This window comes from Tachypleus tridentatus, chromosome 8 (assembly GCF_004210375.1).
Source record: "Tachypleus tridentatus isolate NWPU-2018 chromosome 8, ASM421037v1, whole genome shotgun sequence".
NCBI lineage: Eukaryota > Metazoa > Arthropoda > Merostomata > Xiphosura > Limulidae > Tachypleus > Tachypleus tridentatus.
In genome coordinates this window covers 134,875,536-134,892,166 of record NC_134832.1, presented here as the reverse complement: position 1 = coordinate 134,892,166, position 16,631 = coordinate 134,875,536, and the positions used below count along the sequence as shown (strand labels likewise).

Genomic DNA, 16,631 nt, shown 5'->3' with positions numbered 1-16,631 from the left:
TTTCTTTGTAAGCACAAAGTTACAGAAGGGGCTATCTATACCGTCTGCACCACGGGCATTGAAACCCAATTTTTATCATTAGCCTTAAGGCGTACACCTGAGCTATTATACAAGAGGGTAGAGTATGTTTGCTGTTTTCTGAATTTTGACAACGCATACTGTGACTGGTTTTGCATGAAATAATTACGTTTTCTCTCCACATTGCATTTCTGCTTTTGAATGTGTTGATATGCTGATTGAGGTAAACTTAGATTTCGCTTGATGTGTTTAAAGGCAAAACTGTATAGTGTATTCACTAATAACAATGGCTTTTCTTTAATTCATAGACACTGGGCATTTTCAGAAAGCAAACTAATCGGAAATGATTGAGTCCTATCGGCTTCTATAAATTCTAATATCTCTTTCTTACACTCACCCCTTCCGCCCTTGGGGTGCTCATATTCCCCAGAGATACGATATCTTGTTAAACCCCGTAAAAAGGAAAAAAAATGTCTACCATTCAATTTTCAGGTGTAGTAAAATAATTGTGGAAACACTTCTCTTTAAATTTTAAAGTAATTTTGGAAACAAACGTGTCTTGTGAACGTTTTTGAGTGTTATTATTGATCATGTTATTTTGTGAAATTACAAATAATACCAGAGCGATATGCATATCGACTTACAACTCTCTTAATTGTGTCTCGATACTCGTGGTGGGTAGAGTAAAGATAGCCCTTCGTATACTCTTATGCCTAATTACAAACAAAGATCAAATATGTTTTATTACCACAGGTTTTCCATGTTTACTTCACAGTTACGACAAAAGTGTTCGTACCCCTGCGTCCCGAGTGGTTTTTTGCTCATAACGTAAAAAGTATCACGATTAGGATAATGAAAGTATAATTTATTATAAATATTATACTAATACACATCTACATAAATTTTTATGTAAATTAAGCGACAAATAAACTGTTTATAAGAAAATAACCAAAAATAGGAGAAGCAGAAAGTGTTCGTACAGTTCAGAACGTGTGAAAAAACTGATATACCAGTAAATATTTTGTTTAGTTTGGCGAATAAACTACATTATACCATTCCAGAACTAGACACTGGGTTCATAATTATTGGAATTTAGCCAGCAATAAATGTACCTCCGACAATTTAGAGCCGCCTTCGTCACTATCTGCTTGGCCATCATGGCGAACAGGAAACAACTGTCCAGTGATTTAAAAAACCAAATTATTGTAAAATACAAGTCTCGTGTGTCTCTTTCCGGTATTGCCACACAAGTTAATGTGCCAAAATATACTGTTCAAAGCATAATTGCTAAGTTTAAGCTCACAGAATCAACAGAGTTAATAGAAACCCTCGTTTAACACGTAATGACATACGTAAACTGGTAAGAGAAACTAGGGTTGAAGTAAGTACCTCTACAGTTACAAACATGTTACGCTCTTCTAGGTTCAAAGCATGCCGTCCTCGTAGAACTCCATATTTAAAGCCTGTTCATTTAGAAGCACGATTGAGGTATGCAAGAAAGCATGTAGATAAACCCTTTACCAATTGGAAGAGTATTCTTTGGTCAGACGAGATTAAAATCGAGCTTTTCGGCCACAATGATGTTTACTATATTTTCCGTAAGAAGAGGGAACAAAATCTTCCAAAGAACACCGTCCCTACAGTTAAACACGGGGGTGGCTCGACCATGCTATGGGGTTCCTTCAGCTCTTCTGGTGTAGGCTGCCTTCACCGCGTCAACGGAATCATGAAAAAAGAAGAGTACGTTGATATATTAGGCACTTATATTAAGAATGATGCTCGGAACTTGCGGTTTGGGCGTCGTTGGATCTTCCAGCACGACAATGACCCTAAGCACACATCGAAATATGTGCAATCCTGGTTGCAGAGGAACCATATAAGCATTCTGGAGTGGCCATCTCAACTCAATTAAAAACGTTTGGCATGAGTTGAAGACCAGGGTTCATCAGCGTTATCCGAAAAACTTGCAAGAGTTGAAGGTCTTCTGTAAAGAAAAATGGATGAAAATACCAGTTGAGTACCGTCAAACGATCATGGAGGGCTGTGAGAAGAGATTGCGCCAAGTAATTCACCTGAAAGGCTACACAACTGACCATTAAAGTAGACACAGGAACACTTTTTGCCCCTTCTATGTTTGGTTCTTTGTTTATAAACAGTTTATTTGTCGTTCAATTTAAATAAAAATTTATCTAGATGTGTGTTAGAATAATATTTATAATATACTTTACTTTCATTATCCTATCCTGATACTTTTTAAGTTATGAGGAAAAAAACTACTCACGCCGCAGGGGTACGAACACTTTCTGTCGTAACTGTGTATTAATGAAAATAACCGTTAAAAAGTAGAATATATAATCTACTTTTTGTTTGAGAAAATCTAAAAACTCTAAGTTAAACCGACCAGTTCCTTGAATTTTCTGCTTAGGTGTGTGATTTCTTATAGTAAAGCCACATCGGGCTATCTGCTGAGCCCACTGAAGGTAATCGAACCTCCTCATTATAGCGTTGTAACCCTGTGGATTTACAGCTGTACCAGCGGAACACTTCTGCTCAGGTCGTTTGATTATGTCATTTAGGATTAAAATGAATTAAGTTAAACTAATTTTAACATATTAATCTGTGACGAATTTACTATTATATGTCTGTTTTAATATCGATGTTCGTTTAAGTTAAATATATATTTATAAATCTATATAACATACTGTTAAATCTTTAATGTGAAATTCCCATCTACTTACTAAAGTTCAAACGATTCTCGAGAGTAAGAATCAACAATATATAAACAACAGTTTATCGTCGGTATTGTTGTGCAGGCTGAAATTTCTAGAAACTCTCCTTACGCCTATAAATGTGACCAATGCAATGAGTCATTAGATAGTATATTTATTGGTTTTCTATAGTTGTATTCTATAAACCTCGGAGGATATAACTGTGATTAACACTTATTAATTGGGAACTTCAGAAATTTTACCAGGGACGTTTAATAGATTTCTAATATTACAAACCATTGTAATTTAAGCGGATTCACATTGGATTTTACGAACACATTATACAACCTGCTTATTATATTAACTCAAAATTAATTCTCTCATCGTTAACTCCAGATAAGATATCAAAGAAGTTTCTGACCAGAAAGAAGACTCAACATTGTTTGTAAAACTTTCGTATATAGATCATTATTTGTAATAACCGTTATTGAAAACTAAATTATTGTTTGTATAATAAAATATATTTGTATTAAAACAGAAAACTGTGTGTATTAGTTGGCAAATATCATAAATTGGATATATAGTGAAATTTATTTAACTGCAAAATCTAAATTACAATTTAACTCAGTTTTAGGCTATTGGAAATTGTAATGCGTAACATAATAAACTGGAGGCTTGTACGGGATAAATTATAATATGTTTGATTTAGGCACGATAAAATTAGAAAAGATAAAAAAATTGCTGTTTTCGTAGTACATACCTTGTCGGGATTCTATCATACAGCATTAGTGACACGATGAATAACAAACAGATCTCGAAAACTACGACCAACAAATTACTTAGATAATGACACATGATACCAAAGATTAATTTCAATAACATTTCCAATACCTTCAAGTTTTTTTTAAGTCGAGTACTGAGTTAAGTAAATCATTGTTTGTTAAATAGTTTATATGAAATCTAGCTTATCTTATGTAACAGATATAACCAATTGAACTGTAGTGAAGTTAATCGTATTATATGACACAGTGATCCAGGTGGTACTGTTAGAGCTAATCCTTCCATTACCGATCGTGTTTAGCTTCATGGTCATAAAATTATATTTGTCTCACGTCACAATGTAGACTACGTATTTTCATTTGGTGCTTAGTTTAAATGACCAAATTTATATAAGTTAAATATACAAAAGTCTATCAAAAGTTTGTGATTCCAGTTTTACCGGTAATCTTTCTTCAACAGCAGTTGATTTCGAAGTATTACCAGAAGCTTGTGAATTTTTCCTTCTAAGTCTTTTCTGTTTGTTTTATTTTTTGAATTTCGCGCAAAGCTACTCGAGGGCTATCTGCCCTAGCTGTCCCTAATTTTGCAGTGTAAGACTAGAGGGAAGGCAGCTAAACATCATCACCAACCACCAACGTTTGGGACAGTTTTTTTATCAACGAATAGTAGGATTGCTTGTCACATTATAACGTCCCCACAGCTGAAAGGACGAGCAACTTTTGGTGTGACGGGGATTTGAACCCTCGACCCTCGAATTACGGGTCGAGTGCCTTATCCACCTGGCTATTCCGGGCCAACAAAGTCTTTCTCCCCTGTGCTATTTGTTCCGGTTACCCTGTTAGAATATGCCTAACTCTATATCAACTACTTTTTAGCGTCAGAAGATCCTCTTTCGTGACAATAGTCTTAACTGTGCTGACGAAACTATTACTTTAGAATAGCTTAGTGCCGTTTCGAAACTCATTTATTTTTACTCATTCATATTCGATTTTTTTCGATATAATGAAGAGCACCAAAAGATTCGTCCTTCGAACCAATATTGTTCTTTGGATCAACATTTTCGAAGAATATCTTTCCATAGTAATTTTTATATATCTCCAAATTGTCAAGAATTTGCCATAAGTCAAATACAAAAGTACTGACTTGTGTGTTGTAGTACTACAATTAGCACTTTAGGCAATAAGTCACTATACTGTCATATGTACATTTTTACTTTTATAAAAGTTTAAATAGCCGTTTGTAATAAATAAGAGTCGTTATCTTCCTCTGAGATAAAATTCCCATATTCCAAGTTTAAAAAGCATATGATAATACATCATTTACTATCGGAAGATGGCGCTTCAAAGGCTACTTTTATAATAATAGTTTTCTGTTACATAAAGAAGCACAGAACAAATAAAAATAATTATTAATGAATAACTATAAAGTGTGGTACTACTAAAAAGTAATAAAATTAAAACAAAAATTTCATTAAAATCTTAACATTTTCTATTATTAAGTGTTGCTCACAAATTTCTCAACAGCTCATGATATGTGGTGAAAAGTGTGCTTTGAAATGGATAAGTATAGTATATTATCTTTACTTCATGGCTGCGTTATCCTGCAATTTTTTCTAGACGGCAAATGTTTTTTACCTCTTTTCATTCTGAACTTCTAACATTTTATTAATTTATACAATTTCAATTAAAGAAGTAAATAATTTTTTCCATTTATCTACAGCAGAGATACTCATACTTTTAATATGCTTATTTGACTTTAAACAAAGCCACATCGGGCTATCTGCTCTGTTCTCTTTAAGGAATCGAATCCCGGGTTCTAGCGAGCTGTAAACCTACCGTTGCCCCGTGGAGGGACCAGTCTTTTGAAACTGGTGTATCCGGATGATCCAAATATTAAAAATAGCTGCAAAATTACACTTCTTCAGCTATGAAGTCGTTTTTCTTTCTCCTGAAGTTGTTACTGTTTTTTTTTTCTTATAGCTCACAGAGTGGAATCGAATCCCTGATTTTAGCGTTGTAAATCCGTAGACCTGCATTGTTACTGTTACCGCTACTAATCGGTTTTAATCCCACTAGCAGGTGGATGTTTAGCTGTGTTTACGTTAGTAGTTATTATTTTTGAGCGGTGTGCCCAGGAAGTTGTTTTTTGTTCTCCACCTCCGCGGCACAACAGTACATATCACAGCTTACGACGTTCAAATTCGAGTTTCGATACATGCAATTAGAAGAGCAAAGATAGCACATTGTGTAACTTTGTGTCTAATAGCAAACAAGCAAGATCTCCCTTTGTTTACTTAGTTTTGTTTCACTTACCCTTTCAATGACGGGCAAGGCATGGTCAGGTGGTTAAAGCGCTCGACTCGCAATCTGAGGGTCGTGGGTTCGAATTCCCGTCACACTAAACATGTTCGTTCTTTCAGCTGTGTGGCATTACAATGTTACGGTCAATCTCATTCGTTGGTCAAAGAATAGCACAAGAGTTGGCGGTGGGTAGTGATGACTAGCTGCCTTCCCTCTAATCTTACACTGTTAAAGTAGGAACGGCTAGCGAAGGTAGCCCTCGTTCAAAAACAAACGAACTATCGTTCGTCAAATTATGGTATGTGTAGCAGCCCTTCGATAGCTACTGAAAGATTTTGAGTTGTTTGTTTTTTAATTTCGTGCAAAGCTACATGAGGGCTATCTGCGCTAGCCGTCCCTAGTTTAGCAGTGCAAGACTAGAAGGAAGGCAGCTAGTCATCACCACCCACCGCCAACTCTTGGACTACTCTTTTACCAACAGATAGTGGGATTGCCCGTCATATTATAACGTCCCCACGGCTGAAAGAGCATGTTTAGTGCGACGGAAATTCGAACCCTATGAGCGACAGTCAAGCATTTTGGTTGAAACTTTATTAAAGAGGATTATACATAGTATTTAAAGATTTTGTTTTATACCATGGCCAACTATAAGGTAGGCAGGCAAACGTTTAGCAGCTAACATCCAACGCCAACTGTTAAGCTACTCTTTACTATCAAATAATAAGACTGAATGAAAAAGGTGGGCATGTTCAGCGCCGAATTTTTAACCAGTGACTCTCAGATTGAGTGTCGAGAAACCTACCTACCAGAATCAATTAGCGTAACATCTTAAACTTTAAAATATGAATAATCACGTTTCTTTGAAATCAAAATTCAAATCTTAGTTTTCTAGCAGTTAACACGAAGAAAGAGTAGAATTAAAGCTCATAATATAAAGCAATAAAGATATTTTTGTCAATGCATCTCGTCTTTCAGCAGCCACACCGTAATTTAAAACACATTTGTGCTTATCTTAAGCGTAAAACACTGCTAAAAATTGTATATTAGGCGTTGCTGATGAGAATAGATCGACACGTAAAAGATGAAATGTCGTTTGTTTTTCCATTTTTAATTCGGCGATTTATTTTCCACTGCATACAGTATAAAAGAACAAACACTCGATACATGTAAAATCGTTTTTTCGGATTGCAAATTATGCAAAATTAATCAAAATAATTGACATTAGGGAAAAACACATACGTTACTTGCTTATCGAGCAATAGTTGAACTCAGTGTGGTAATGTTTTGAGAAGAGTTTAACTGAATGAAAGAAAATTTTAGAATAATATTAATGTTTCTTTTCTCTTAAATTCATGATAGTTTACTCACACTTGTGTGAAAATACCTAGTCGTTTACAATATTAACACTAGAGGGCAATCATGTTGTGTTGAATTTAAGTAGCTGCAAAACGTCGCGCGAAATTCTCTTTACAGAAATGACCCTATTAACATAGATCACATTTACCTAACCCCTCCCAGGTGTTGAAGACCTAAATCTTGAGGAAGAAAAAAAAAACTATCTCATTCTCTACCTTTCGTTTAGATCATACAATTAATCACTCCAGTGATAAGTGTACCATGAATTGTCAAACTTTACAGATACATAATAACTGACTACATTGTACAGTCAAAATGTCCTAAATTTAACAATATCATAAAATAAGTAGAAATGTGTGATAAAAATACGTTATTTTATTAATATACGTATATATTTGGGTGAGATCTTACTGAAAGTATATTTATTATATAAGAACTGACATGTTGCGAAATAACGTTTCATAATGACGAGAAACCCACTTGAAATAAAAACGTATTCTAATGACGGCTGGTACGGGTATTAAAACTTTATTTAAAATAAAGTACAGAGCAACTCTTCAACCTTCTTTGGTCAGCTTCAGGTTAATAAAGAGAGTTTGCAGCTGACCGTTGCTGGATGAGTCTCTGTTGATTTTTATATTCTGGATTTTGATTGGTTGTTAGTGAGTTCCCTACTTTAATACTGTCCCCAAACCACGAGACGTAATACATAACGTCGTTAAATATGCATATATATATAGGATAAAATCTATAGACAATTAAAACAATACAATGGTCTATCTGTGTTCTACATACCACGGGTATTGAAACCAAATGTTTTTAAAAACGTATACTTGACTTATCTCAAAGCTACTGAGGTGAGAGGCTAAACGGGAATAAGTCGTGGCTATACACTAAAAACGGGTTTCTTAGACTTCGATAAAAAATATCGTCCTTACTGGAACCACTGAAAAGTAAACAAAATGAATTTCTGCTCGATATATTTCTGTAAGAGGAATCTCTCAGTATCACTTTCATCCGAGCGGCGACTGAACAATGCCCAATGGTTAGCTGCCAGTATGTATATTCCAGGTTACTGAATTTCGCGCAATACTACCCGAGAGCTATCGGAGCTAGCCATCCATAATTTAGCAGTGTAACACTAGAAGGAAAGCAACAAGTCATCATCACCCACCGCCAATTCTTGGATTACTCTTTTACCACAGAATAATGGGATTCACCGTCACAATATAACGTACCCATGACTGAAAGGGCGAGCATGTTTGGTGCGACGGTGATTTGAACCCGCTACCTTCGGATTACGAGTCGAGAGCCATAACCACCTGGCCATACTCTAATTACACCTAAATATTTCAAAAAGTCAATTCGATCTTGGAGAAAATTTTACAGCGATATTATTTACTACATAAGGCATGAAATACCTTTTAAGAGACATAATACTGCCTATTTTTCAAATCACTGAACATCACTAACAGTTATAGGCTTGCCATTGCCATCTCTAACTGGTTAAACTTTGTTATTGGTCTTTTGAAAACATCTTGCAATTCAATTGTTTGCTCTTTCACAATTCAAGGTTTTTCAGGATACTCAGTCACATCTGTTCAGAAAAGATTTCCCATCCTAGATGTGATTTGTAAACTGTATACTCACCGACAGAAGTTGAGGTAGATGATTATTCCAAGTTAAATGATTTTAAAAAATGTAAGCTGATATTCTATTTATGGTTCTGTTTACTCTTTTTTCATGTTACTCTGAGGATGATGTGAAGGTACAAAGTATGATTAATTCCCAAGAATATCTAAGGTTTAACCATCAAATGCAAGAGAAATGGAGTCTATTATGTCACTTTGAAATAGTTTATCTATATACACATTCATTAGCTAGTGTTTTCATGACCACTAAGGTGCTTCTTTCTCCAAGAGAGTACAATTAAATCCACTTATTGAAATAACCTGAATAGCCAATAAATAGCTAATCCTAGTACTAAATATACAATAAGTGCCCTTCCTATAACATCTGTTCCTATTATTTCACTGGTTTTCACAATCTTTTTGCTTTTTTTAGTCTCTACAGCTACAGATGGATTCAGACAACTTGAATTTTGAATAAGTATCTATATCCGTAGTCACTGATTCTAGTTTCTTCAGTACCCAATTGTTTTTTGTTGCTAGCATTAGCAATGACATAAAGTATAAGCAACAAACTTGATGAGATCTAAATCTGGAGTCGTTTTGCGGGTGACTAACAAAATGCCTGTAAAATGTCAAGTAGCTGATTATGTATTATTTTTCAATAAATAATAGAAAAGGGCAAGTTCTTACCTTCAAGGACCAATGAATTAGTAACCAGTTAACCTTTAATCTGTCTTCAACTATTTCAGTTTAGGTTGTTGATAACAACTTAATATCATATGCCATCTCTAAAAACCAGAAAACAGCTAAACTTTGTAACTCTGTAGTTATGCAATTCATTTCTGCTGGAGTCAGTGTTTGGTAAACTAGTATATGTAATTACACTACTAGTACAGAAATGCTCCCAGTTGAACACTTGAGACACCTGTAATCAGTAAATGCTGTTTCACCTGTGTCAAGCTGTAAATCTAGCTTTTTTATCTTCTGTAATACATTTTGACACTCAGGAATGGAATTTCACTTGACATGCTCTTTTCTTAACTGTCAGAAGGGTTAAGCAACTGTAACAAAGCAAGAAAGGAGTCGATTATACCAAACAAAGATACCCAAAAGAAACTGAACTCCTTAAAATTATTTAGAGCAAAAAAATCATAATCTCTTCATAGTTTATACATTCCCTCAGAAGTAGTTTTAATCCAATTTAGTTGTACTAATTTTTATATTTAGGTTAGTTTTTGTAAAAACTAGTTCAAGATTGTTTAAATGTTGACAATAAATTAACGGTGTCACAAATATATGACTTGTAACACCAAGTTGTTTATTTAGAACTTTATCTGCAGGCCTTTTAAAGGTTTCAGGTTTATATTTTTCAAACAGTGTCCCAAAGCTGATAATGTTCATTATCAGTACAAAAACAAATTTTGACCTATTTTCAAGCTTTACAAGTATTTCCTAATATGTACTTCATATATTTAGAGTGCAGATGCATGATGCTCTGATAAGGAATTCAGAATGTGACTTATAAGAGGTTATTTTCTTAAACTTATTTAACTTCCTGTAGACTTTTAAATACCAGAAATAATAAGTATTATTCCTTTACAACAACTACTGGAGAAGTCCAAGCAGAAGAAGTGTTCAATCAAACTAAAATAACATAACATTCTGGGACAACATGGGACCTATTGGTCTATCTCATTTGTTTCATCTGCTAAACGAAACTAAAAATATTAAATTAATTATTAAATGTTAAAAAAATTATAAAGTCAAGCCTTATTATTTATACACTTATCAAGTTTTCTCTTAAATTCACTTAAATTTACAACCTCTAAAACATTAAAAAAAAACTTATTTCAAAGGCAAACCAGCCTGTTAGAAAAAAAAAGTTTTAGCTGAAGATCACTCTTACTTTGTCAAAATTTATATTTGAGTTCCCTAGTCCTATTATTTTCACTGTTATGCATGGCAAAAGATAATGTATCACCATTATGAATACCCTTTACAATTTTAAACACCTCAATCAGAACCCGTAACTTTCTTTTTTTCATCATTATATTAATCCTTCTCTAAACCATTTCCATCAGTTCAATGTCTTTCCTGAGTTAAAGAGCCCAAGACTAAACATAATACTCTAAATGCAGCATAACCAGTGACCAATACAATGAAATTATAACCTCTTTAAACTTGTATTCAATATTTCTGTAGATACAACCTGAAATTCTATTTGTCCTGCCACTACCAACATTACATTGCTTTATAGTTTTTCTCATGCTATAATTTAAGTTATAATAACCTATATATTACCTTGCATTTATTATAATTAAAACTCATTTGCCATTTATTGGACCAACTCACTAAATTATCTAAATCCTTTTGTAAAACAGCAGCATCCTCTTCACAGCTGGAAATATCCAAAACCTTAATATCATCTGCAAATTTAAGTAACTTATTGATCATTCCTTCATCCGTGTCATTAATATAAATAAAAAGGAGTAAAGGTCCTAAAACTGTGCCATGAAGTTCCTCACATGTGACATTAATCCAGTTTGACTGAACTGCATTTGTATCAACCCTCTGCATTCTTCCACTTAACCACTCTTTTATCTCATTTACTAACTCACACCTATAAAGATATTTTTACAAACCTTTTATGTGGCACCTTCTTACATGATTTCTAAAAATCCAGGTACATAAAATCTACACCCTTACCCTCATCTACATAAGCAGTAACCTTTTCAATGAATGTCAAAAGATTTGTAAGGCAAGATTTTCCCTTAATGAAACCATGTTGACTATCCAATAATATTTTAAACTTTGTCAACTGTCTTTGAAAAGTATCTTTTATCAGACATTCCAAATACTTTTCCTATATCTGATGAAAGACTAATGAGTCTATAATTACTGGGGCAATTTTTTTTATAATTTCTTTAAAACGAGGAGTTACATTAGCTAACTTCCAAGTCTCTGGTACTTGTCCACTATTCAAGAACTGACAAAAAATACTAGTAAGTGGCTCACATAGCCAATCTTTAAGCTTCATTGAAACTCTTAGACAAATATTATTTGGCCTAGGAGCTTTATCATTCTTTAAACTTCCCAGTTGTTCCTAACCAGCTGAGAATAAATGCAGTCATCTTGTTTGATCTACTTTCCATCTATCAACTGTTCAACATGTTGAATACTGTTTAAATCTTCATTAGTCAAAATCAAAAGCAAAATTTAATAACCCAATGTCCTCATAATCATCAGATATGAGCCTTCCTTTATCATCTTTAAAGGGTTCTATCCCTATCCTAATATTTTGTTTATTGATAATGTATTATCTCCTATAATTTTCTAAGTCTCGTTTCATACCAGTAAATTTAAATTTCTTAAACTTATTATGCTTTTCTTTAATTTTCTCTCTCATACCCTTTATCAGCCATCTGGTGTTTTACTTTCAACTACCCTTTTCTTTCTATAATATATTTACCTTGAATATTTAAAAATGTTCAACATCTGATTAGTGTCTCCAACTAAGTCAGATGTCCAATTAACAACAGATAATTCTTGTCACATGCTTTCAAAATTTCCATTTTTGAAGTTTGTAACAACAATTTCAACATTCCTTATTTCCACTTGCAGCAAAACATTGAACCTAACAGAACAATGATCACTTGCACCCAAATGTTTCCCAATTTCTACCCTCTCAACCATATCTCTATTGGAAGTTAACAGTAAGTCTAAAACAGCACTGTTTATAGTAGGTTCCTTCATTAATTGGTGAAGAAAGCCATCTTCAACATTTTCCAGAAACCTCTGTCCCTCATGGCTTGAATATAGTATTTCCAACTCCATATGCCTTAAATTAAAATCACCCATATTTATTACTTCATTAACAACTAAAATCTTAGTCTCATTGTAAAGTTTTTCACTAATTTTATCAGTATCATTTGGTGGTCTCTAAAAAATTCCAACAAAGTGCCTTTTCCCTTTATATACACTAATAGAAACCCAAATACGTTCGATCTCCTTGTTATCATCCTTGATATCCCAAACTTCAACAGAATGTAACTCATATTTTACAGATAAAGTCACTTCTTCTACACCCTCTTTAATACTCTACCCCTGTATTTTAAAGACATTGTCATCAAAATTATCTACATTTAACCGTGTGTGAGTTATTCCCATTATATATCAAAATCCTATATTTTTATCAATGCTCTAAAGTCATCTATTTTATATTTTATATACTTCTAGCATTATAACAGTAACAATTAAACCTAACCTTATAACTACTTATAACCTTATAACCTTATAACTACTTCTATGCTAACTTCCTGTGCTATACTCTTTCCTGCCTCTTATTATTTTTGCATTTGGTTTAACCTGGATTTCATCATTATCTGATCCTAGCTTAACATTTCCCTTATAGCTGCATTAATAACCATAGCAAAGAAATCAGCTCTTATTTTTTTAATGCAAACCATCCATTACAAAATCTCATTTCTTCTACTGAACTGATCCTACAAGTCCAACAGCCAATCTGTTCATCCTTACATACAGGGTGGCCCATAAGTCCCTACCCATCCATATGTTATATTCAATTATGCATGTATTATAAATTTTTCTTTTTTTCAGAGACATATGGCTGATGTAAGCCCATTGACACTGAAAGAGCGTATTGTGACAAGTACGTGGGTACATGATTGCAAGAATACTGGTGATACCACACAGATACACTGGATACATAAGATATATGGATGGGTAGGGACTTATGGGCCACCCTGTACTAATCTAAGCCTAGTGACTTACTTAAAACTTCACCTCTAGAGTTAATTCTGAACAGTGTCCCTGAGAAAATAAAGTTACGGCTTTTTCTTTAAATGCTTTTATCAGCCATGGGAACTTATTAATTAGCTCCTCTGACTAGACTTTCCTTACAGCATTACCCCCTACATGCACCATAACAACTGTATCTCTTCTGTCCACCTTTATTATATATTCTGCTCTGTTTAGTTATGTTCTCCAGATGTGCACTAGGTATTATGATCTGATTCTTTTCTTCCTCTTTATCACATTTACATACCTTATCAAGAAATCACCTTATCAACCACATCCTTCTCTGACCCTTTTGTTTTTCTTTCCTCCAATAGTTCCTCATCTGCAGGAACAAAGGGCTGAAATTTGTTGTTTAATAAAATAGGCTTATTACAATTAAATTCACTACTTTTAGCCCTAATATTATTCATTCTTTCTGAAAGTCATTGTTAGTTGATGTATTCTTGCATGTAAAAGCTTAAGCTCCTCCTGAAATTCTGCCACCATTTCTCACGATCCACACTTCTCTTTGTCTATTGCCTCTACTTTAATTGATAACCTTAAACATAAAAAATTAACATCTTCATTACTAACTTACTTAAAAGTACATGTCATTCGCGAAATCAAAACCCACTCATTACACCTATTAACGTTTAATTCCAACGCTTATCTTAAACATTGTATTTATACTTATAGTCTGAAAGTATATATTCAATACCAAACACCAGTAGCCAGTTATCAAAACTGTTACTGTTAAGGCTAACATTAAGAAATAATTGTATTATTTTTTATCACTAGTTTGTCTTAACATTAATGTTGAGCTTTAAATATGTAGAATTTAATTAAAACTGAACTCCTAGAAGTGATTTGTACGTAATGTTAATAATGTATTTTCTCTGATATATATCGTAAGTAATGTAACCTATCTATAACTGTACGCTGAATTTAAACTAATGTATCTAAGTTCAAGTAAACACGTTACTCTTAAAACTCGAGAGGATAATAAACTAGTTTTTAGATTGTGTTTATTTAATAAAATATTGTATTTAACCTTTTTTATAAATTTACTAGTAAGCTGAAATATGCCCAAGCCTAATGTACCGTTACACGTACTGAGCCTATTTTAACGTTGTAGTAAAATTTACATCACTAAACGCCGAGTTAAAACTTTAACCGTCTTAATTCTCTTTGCCAAATTTACTGTGCCTAGTTATTTTGGTGTTATTTAACACAAATTGTAACAAACTACAATGTTTATACTAAACAGTTTTCAGAAATCTATTAGAGCTTAACTTTTCACATCTTCTCTCTATCACGGTATTTTTATTCAATTTGTTCATCGAATATTTAAATTTATATTTTTAATAATGGTTTCAATGCCATTCCCATGCTTTTCAGTAAAAGTAGTGACTTACTTCAATGATGCCTCTTTTAATGCTTCACTTCTAGTGTCTTTTATATACAATCACTGCACTTTATGATTCATATTACTTTCGAGTTATAGTTTACAGAAAGCTAATTTATTTCAATAAGAGCTACCAGAGATTTCATATTAACTTCTTTTTGTTCGATAAACTCCAAGCCAATGAGAGAGAGGGAGAGTATTGTCAAATCTCTTACAAGGGTTATTGATTAATTCATATTATTTTATACTGGTTACTTAGCAATGAAATGTCCTAAGAGCCTACAAGTAATCGTTCCATCGACAAAATATTTGCCCATGGTTCCATTTTAGTAAATGTAGGTTTGGATTGTTTTCAGTTTGTTGGCATGTGTTTGTATCTATAATAATATCTAGTGTCAATACGTACCATTACTATCACAACATTAATTTTAAATGTTGCATTGGAAATCTCAATTTTAGTCTTGCTTATGTAATTTAAGGAGGATTTTACTTTGGGGGAAAATAAAAGCCTTTTTCTTTCATCCCTCTTCTATTTCCAAACTGCTGTCAGTTATTTCAAAGTGATCTACGTGTATACAAGTTTATTTGGGCATCTCATAGGTGACACGCTTGATTGAAATTAAGATATTTTGCAAATTTTCTACGACTTTAAATCCCGTTAATCACTTCTCTTTAAGCAACTTATAGTTATCTTTTTTAACCACTTGCACAATATTATCCATTAGTACATTATCTGTCAGCCAGTCAGTAGATACTAAAAATACGTCACAAAAATGACAATGCTGCAATTAATACTGTAAAGCCTGTCAATAAAAAGTGAGTGTGCCATGAGTAACAAGGAGAATAATGCATTCTGTAGGCTAAAACACAGCATGACGTATGTGAACTTCAAAGGCAAGATATAAACATATCTCTAACTCTTAATTTTGATTTTATTTATTCTTGAAACAAAATACTTTCGAAGAATCTATCGACTTTAGTACATCGGTAACAGACCTAACAAAGTGTAATTCCAAGTACTCTTTTGATATAACGTGTAACTGAGATCAGCCATTACAATTTCTGCTTCACGTACCTCAAGGTTTCATAACTTTATAATCTTATAGTTTTACGAATAATTATTTTTATATTCTTTCCTGTATTTTAAGAGCAATTTCTATCAAATAGTTGTTGCACAAACGCAGATTCATCGATTTCTTCTGGCATAGTGCTATGTCTGCGGACTAACAATGTGCTATTTGTGCTCTGTCCACCATGGATATCGAAACCCAGTTTGTATCGGTGGGAGCCTGCAGACATACAGCTGTGCAGCTAGGGAACATCACTTTATAATTTATCATGCTGGTTATTACATTATATAAAGAGGCCTATCAAATACTTCTTGAGGAAATTAGGTTAACCTTAAAATAACACAGACAAGGTAGAAAGAGAAATTTTGGTGCCATTATCATATGATTTTATTGCTGAGTTTTCTGTTTTTGATAACGTGAAAATTGTTCTCAATTTAACTCTTAATTAACAAGATAACAGAAATGTTTTTATTTAAATATTGACATTTTCTATACTTATAAGTACTCATAACTTAGAAGGAGAATTTGCCGTCAGTGGCAACTCAGCCACACATTGCTTGATAGTT

General features: G+C 33.3%; 1 long non-coding RNA gene across 1 annotated transcript in view; it reads right to left on the bottom strand.

Annotated features, from left to right (window-relative positions):
- LOC143224292 (uncharacterized) overlaps nt 1-15,138 on the bottom strand; it is a 31,320-nt gene extending 16,182 nt beyond the window's left edge. The window contains exon 1 of the long non-coding RNA XR_013013319.1: nt 15,006-15,138. This is a non-coding gene — a long non-coding RNA (uncharacterized LOC143224292). The remainder of the gene's footprint in view (nt 1-15,005) is intronic.
- Nucleotides 15,139-16,631: the final 1,493 nt, after the last annotated feature.